The sequence below is a fragment of the Cyprinodon variegatus genome, unplaced genomic scaffold, assembly GCF_000732505.1.
Source record: "Cyprinodon variegatus isolate N-32 unplaced genomic scaffold, C_variegatus-1.0 Scaffold700, whole genome shotgun sequence".
Lineage (NCBI taxonomy): Eukaryota > Metazoa > Chordata > Actinopteri > Cyprinodontiformes > Cyprinodontidae > Cyprinodon > Cyprinodon variegatus.
The window spans coordinates 7860-14690 of NW_015151153.1; positions in this window are offsets into that span (position 1 = coordinate 7860).

The following is a 6831-nucleotide window of genomic DNA, read 5'->3' on the forward strand; positions in this document are numbered from 1 at the left end:
TCAGTATTTGCAGTGTTGAGCGTAACAGCGTTACCTAACAATGGCCTAGTAACAGATATTCATGTGATGTGTATAAAGATGGCGTTAGTAACAGGGTCATTTTATCATTACCTATTGGTAATGGCATATCATTACTTACAACATAACGAGATGCAATACTACACCTTGATCAATAAGAAGACTTCTCTATGAAAGTTGCTGGTCAGGATGCTCACACCAAATGAGAGAAGAGACACGAGTGCGTGTTGCTAAACTGGAAGCCAACTTGTTTTCCTTATTATCTAAGAAAAAAAAATGTCCATGTGTTAAAGGTAAGCCCTGTGTCTACACCTTTAAGCTTTCTCTCTCCGGTTCTTTTTCCTGAAAAGAGATCACTCGGGACAAACTCTTTAAATATCACTTCATAATGTATATGTATTAAATAACCATGAGACATAACAAGAGATTTTGATAGAAACTGTAATCTTACTTAGATCAGAGAAATTGCTTAGGGTTACAGAAGGCAACTGCTCATCAACCGGCCTCACTTCTCAGGAATTGGCCAAGATAAACAGTTAAAGAAGCATTTTATACTACCCCAGTATGCCACATAATCACGTCATTACATCACACACATTTGGAGATGAGGAGACATCCATGGCTCCAGTCTTATCAAACTGTTACACTTTGTTCTTCTCTGAAAGACACCGCTCTCATTCCATTCCCAAATCTTTGCCACATATAAAATTATAACTGTATCTAGCCGGACCGAGGAACTGTCCTAATTAGATAAACTACTGGGGAAAACATCAGTTCTGACACGCAACAGGCAGCTAAAATTAAGGTGTAACAAACTCACACATCATCAATGATAATTATTCTAACACATGTCAGTTCAATGTGCGTTCTGTAAACAGTGACTTTTGGATAGTTTAATTACAAATAGTTTTTTATTTTTGTTAAATTGCTAGAAGAGCATTTCAGCTTTCTTGCTATTGTAAAAGCAGTTGAAGCCTGATAATGTACATAAATAAAAACTAATAAAACATCTAGTTTGCTTTCTTACTCTATTATGAAGATAAATATTATACACTGTGTGCAGAATTATGAGGCAATTTAGTATTGCAATCACATCATCCTTTTCATACATGTTGTCCTGCTCCAAGCTTTATAGGCTTGAAAACCAACTACCAGTTACGGTAAGTAAATCAGGTTGTGTGCATTTCTGTAATGAGAAGGGGTGTGGCCTAATGACATCAACACCCTATATAAGGTGCGCTTAATTATTAAGCAACTTCTTTTCCTTTGGCAAAAGGGGTCAGAAAAGAGATTTGACAGACTCTGAAATGTCAAAAATTGTCAGCAGCAGTTTGGAAATTGCCAAGCTTTAGATGCAGGATCATCGCACAATCAAGCTGTTCATGGCAAACAGCCAACAGGGGCGCAAATGGCGTGTTGAAAAAAGAAGATGCAAAATAACTAAATAATGAATTGAGAAGGATCCAGCATGAAGCTGCCAGGAAGCCATTAGCCACCAGTTGTGCCATATTTCAGAGCTGCAACATGTCTGGAGCGCCGAGAAGCACAAGGTGCTCAATACTCAGGTACCTGGCCGAGGTAAGGAAAGCTGAAAAAAGGCCACCTTGGAATAAGACACACAATACGAAACGTCAAGATTGGGCCAAGAAATATCTGAAGACTGATTTCTTCAAGGTGTTTTGGTCTGATGAAATGAGAGTGAGTCTTGATGGGCCAGATGGATGGGCACCAGGCTGGATCAGTAAAGGGCAACAAGTTCCTTATCGACAAGGTGGAGGTGGGGTACTGGTTTGGGCTGGTATCAAAGATGAGCTTGTGGGACCTTTTCAGGTTGATAATGACCTACGGCCAGGTTCTGGAAGACACCTTCTTCAAACAGTGGTACAAGAAGAAGTCGCCATCATTGAAGAAAAACATGATATTCATGCAGGACAATAATCCGCCACACGCATCAACATACTTTACACCACAGCGTGGCTGGCCAGAAAAAGTCTAAAAGGAGAAAAAATAATGACATGGCTCCTTTGTTCAACTGATCTGAACCCCATGGAGAACCTGTGGTCCTTCATGAAATGTGAGATCTACAGAAAGGGAAAACAGTGTCTGGGAGGCTGTGCTGGCTGCTGCACGCAATGTGGATCGCAAACAGATCAAGACACTGACCGAATCTATGGACTTTTGAGCGTCATGGTGAAGAAAGGTGGCTATTTGGTCACTGATGTGTTTTTTTTAATTTCGCAAATGTTCATTTCTGAATTTTGAGTTGTTATATTGGTTTACCTGGTGAAAATAAACAAGTGAGATTTGTATATATTTGTTTTTTATTACATTGCCTAATAATTCTGCACAGTAATATTTACCTGCACAAACAGATATCCTCATAAAATGGCCAAATCTAACAAATAAAAATGAAAAACTTCCAAAAATATGAAACTTTGATACTAAGGAGTCTTTTGGGTTGATTAAGAACACAATTAAGGCCCAATAATAAAAATACAACTTGCCTAATAATTCAGCACACAATGTAAACCTACAGTAACCCTGATTAACTTCCAAGTGAGCAGTAAAAGCATATATAAGAAAGCAGTCATGGAAGTAAAGTAGCTGAATCAGCAATAAAGAACACTACATCAGAATATGATAGGTCTGTATGACATGTCACATATGTAAATAACATTTAGAATTAAAAACCTCTTCCTTCCACCCCACATGCACGTTGAAAAATCAAGGTTTCTGGATCTTTCTGCAGCCATCGTCTACACATCTGTCACTGCAGCGCCTACATCCATGTGCAGACAAACAGACAAGGAAACTGCGATTCAACCAATTTAAATAGCTCTCCTCATCAGACTGTAATCATACTTTAATATGGCTCCCTGTTGGTTTACAGAACATGTTTGACTTATGTGTGACTTATGTGTGCATGTACTTTAATGTGCTCTTGATAGACTGAATTAATGTCACCCTTTGCTCCAGTGCTTGCCATTTCACCATCATTAGACAGTTTTGTTATGGCAACAGGAAAGAAATCTTTGGTATGACAAAAGCCAAGGGAACATTTGATTAAATGCATCAATCTCTATTAGGAATAGCCATACTCGGTGTCAGTGCTGCTCAGCATAAACAGATTATTAAACCTGCTGCTGTGCAAATATTAACTAAACAAAACATTTATCCTACTAATTATTATCACTGAGATCCTTGTCTCTGGCACAAAATGTTCCACTACAATAATGAGGCTGTATGGAAAGATCATAATGCCCTGCAAAAGGTATTTCTATGGCATGACCTTTTCCAAATCTTTTTCTAGCAACTTTAATTTATAGATTGGATGGAAAGCATTGCTGAAAAAAAATATGTGTATATATATTTTTATATATTGTTGTCATTGACCGTGAGAAAAGTTTAGGCTAAGACTTTAACTGAGCGTCCCCCTTTTAATTAAGAATAAATCTCTCCCACCGTGACCTAAATTAGCCTCATCCGTGGAAAATATTTTTGACAAATGAACTAAGAAACATCATCTGCAGCAGTAAATAGACTATGTTTTCCCTTTTTAATCGCAAAACTGCTACCTTTCAAGTGCAATTATTTTAACTGTTCATTGTGCAAAAGAATTCAAAGTTCCTATAAACATTTTTTTTAATATCTCCTGTAATTTGTACGTTTAAAGTAATTTCTTTGAGCCTTGGCTCAGTTGGAGCGCTGATGTATTTAAGCAGCATGGAGGTCCATACTCCTGCATGCATTCCAAGTTGGATGCAAATTGAATAACAACCCTTTGTTTTTTCTGGACTGTTGGGGCCTTTTGTTGTGCATGGGCTATGTGATTGGTCTTTTGAATCTTAATGGGACTCATGTAATTTATTTGGAATGAGTTCCATGACTGAGCTGTAAATTCTTGGATAATGAAACTGCAATCTTTTCCCTCTGTTCAGTGATGCTTCTTCTCTTTTCACAAAGATGGCTTCCATCACCCCTCTTTCACTATTTGTCCTCTATTTGTCCTCTATTTGTCCTCTTTGTCTAAAATCTGAACAATTAAATCTTCAAAGGTGTGCTTTGTGTAAAGGCTACCGGCTCTCTTAATGCTGTGCCATGCAATAATAGGGAATGCGCAGTCCTTGCTGCACTGGATCGCATAACTAACGCCATCAAGTTTAGGTTTGGGTTTTCTGTCTTTAGGTTGAACAAGCTTTGATGTCTGAATGTTCGTTTTTAAAATTAAACGGAATGTTGTGTTCAAAGAAAATCATTCTAAGTTTGTCAGAAATTCCTAAAACATATGGAACTACAATATTGCTTTGTCCTTCTGCTTTTTCCTATATATTAGATGCAGCGTTTTTCTTCCTGCTAGATGCTTTGACCGACTCAACAAACTCACTGTTGGAAAACAACATGCTTCATGTGATTTCCTAACATAATTGTGCTCTTTTTTGTTCTATTCTCTATTTGAGGGAATATTGTCAGCTGCTAACGGGTGGTGTGAGTGAAAATGCAGGTCAGGATGTGTAGATTTCTGGAAAACCACCAGATTAAGATTCCCATTGAACCAGGAGATGCAGAGCTATGCAACAAAAAGCTCAGGTTTCTACAGTTGAAGCCATTCAAAATTTCCTCACTTTCCTTGATGGGCCCTTGGTTGGTCCCCTACAATTCCTTTTTAAAAAAATCAATCTTTGTACTAAAATATTGTTTCTGTCATGATTTGTGCACATCAAGATCTAAAGAGAAGCATCATCTCCTGGTCAGACCCTGTAAGTCAGTGAAAGGTTGGAGTCAGAGTAAAATAACATTCAAGTGGGGGTCACTCCAGCGGCTGGAAGTTGGTGAGTTGGGAAGTGGTCTGCCATTGGGCTACTGTAAATGAGGCTGTTTACGGTTACATTTAAAGGTAATTTCCAGAAGGATGTATATTTAAAAACAGTTTTTTGAATCCCTTAAAAGAATGCTTCACTGAAAAAAAAGTCCAAATTTAGATAAGATTAAAATATTTCTGCCTAAGCAGATGGCCGCTCACACTGAGCCTGGTTCTGCTGGAGGTTTCTTCCTGTTAAAAGGGAGTTTTTCCTCTCTGCTGTCGCTACATGCATGCTTAGTGTGGGGGATTGTATTTGAGTCAATGAGTCAATGCAATCAACTGGTTTTCCTTAGATAGAAGACTTTGTATCAATTTGACTGGATGATCTGGTTGAACTGTAAAGTGTCTTGAGATGACATGAGTTGTGAATTTGGTGCTATATAAATAAACTGAATTGAATTGAACTGAATTAAAATAAGTACATTTTTCTTGAATTGAGCAGGTAAGTGAGACACTTTGCCAATGGAACAAGACAATTTACATTTAAAGTAGGAAAACACAATTGCATTGTCTTATTTTCAGTGCATATTACTTAATTATCTTATTTTAATAGTAAAAATACTCATTCTATTTATAGAGCATCTTATTTACATGCTGAAATTAATGCTCAATACATTTAATCTAAGACATGCTGACTTATTTTTAGATCGTTTTTGCAGTGTAAAACGTGTAATATTTCTTACACTCAAAATTATGCAGCATTTATCCATCTGCCAAATAGAACCCAAATCAAATACACAACCTGAGATGCTGATAAAAATGCAGATGGAGATAAATAGATATAAAGGCTTATGTAATATTTGCAAGATACTGTATTATTTAGATAATTTTGTCTGAAACTGATAACGTCTTTAAAGAGTATTGTGCAATTTTTTATGTCTATGACATTTTTACCTAAAGGCTAAACTCAGGTTTACCTTAACACAATGTATGTTTTGTCTTTACTTTGTGAACACTGCCTTCTTTCTTTCACCACTTACTGTCATACTGGCTCCTCTACGGCTTTTTTGTTCACTCTCTTTCACGCATTGCTTCCTGCAGACTGTTTTCTTTGGCTGAGTTTAATATTGCAACAAAGATTCCAGATAGTATCCATCACAACCGTCATTATACAAAAACTACATCAGGTCTCAGGCATTGCTTATCTCAGCCTCCCCTTCCTGCTACTATAGACTGGCACCTGACAAGTCTACCTTTCTTCCAGCAGAACTTAAAATATGCCAAAAAAAAAAAGCTTTAATATTCTGGCCGGAAGTTTAATCTGTCATGGCTCTCATCGCGGGCAATGTACATGTATTACAGTATTATTTTAAGTTTTTCTATTTGAACTTAGTGGTTTGGATTCAACTTTATTATCTTTATTTCAGAAACTAACGGGCAAACTGTGTTATATTATAATTTAGTGAAAACACTTGCAATAAATCTGGGAAAGACAGGTTTCATAGAGTAGTTTTAAATGCAACATTATTTCAAACCTTTACCTTAAAAATAGATTGCATTTGACTTTTATTTAGAAAAAGAAAAAGAAAATAAATGTTTTAGATTATCCTGTTCAAAATCTGGTACTAAACCCCGTTTAAATGCTTTGGCTTGACCTAAATTATCTCACAAACACTTGACAGCAGCTCCTAACCCTAAGATTGCCCGTTTCTGCTACTTTGGAAAGAAATGACTGAGAATAAAGACTGTGAGCAGGGCTGTTATCAGGAAATAGTATAGACCAGACATTGTGATGTATGGGAGTACTTCATAACCCAACCCATGTCTGTTTTTCTCAGTGGTAAGGCATTATTGATGCTGTGTGGTGTATCAGAATTTTTGGGAAGGCTTATAATACCATCAGGGCAACATCTTTGCCTGGGAGGTCTGTGGTTCTTACTGTAAGACAATGCCAGACCTCACTTTGGAGAGCCTGCAGGCACAAACTGCATGTGCTGTTCTGGCCCTCCTTC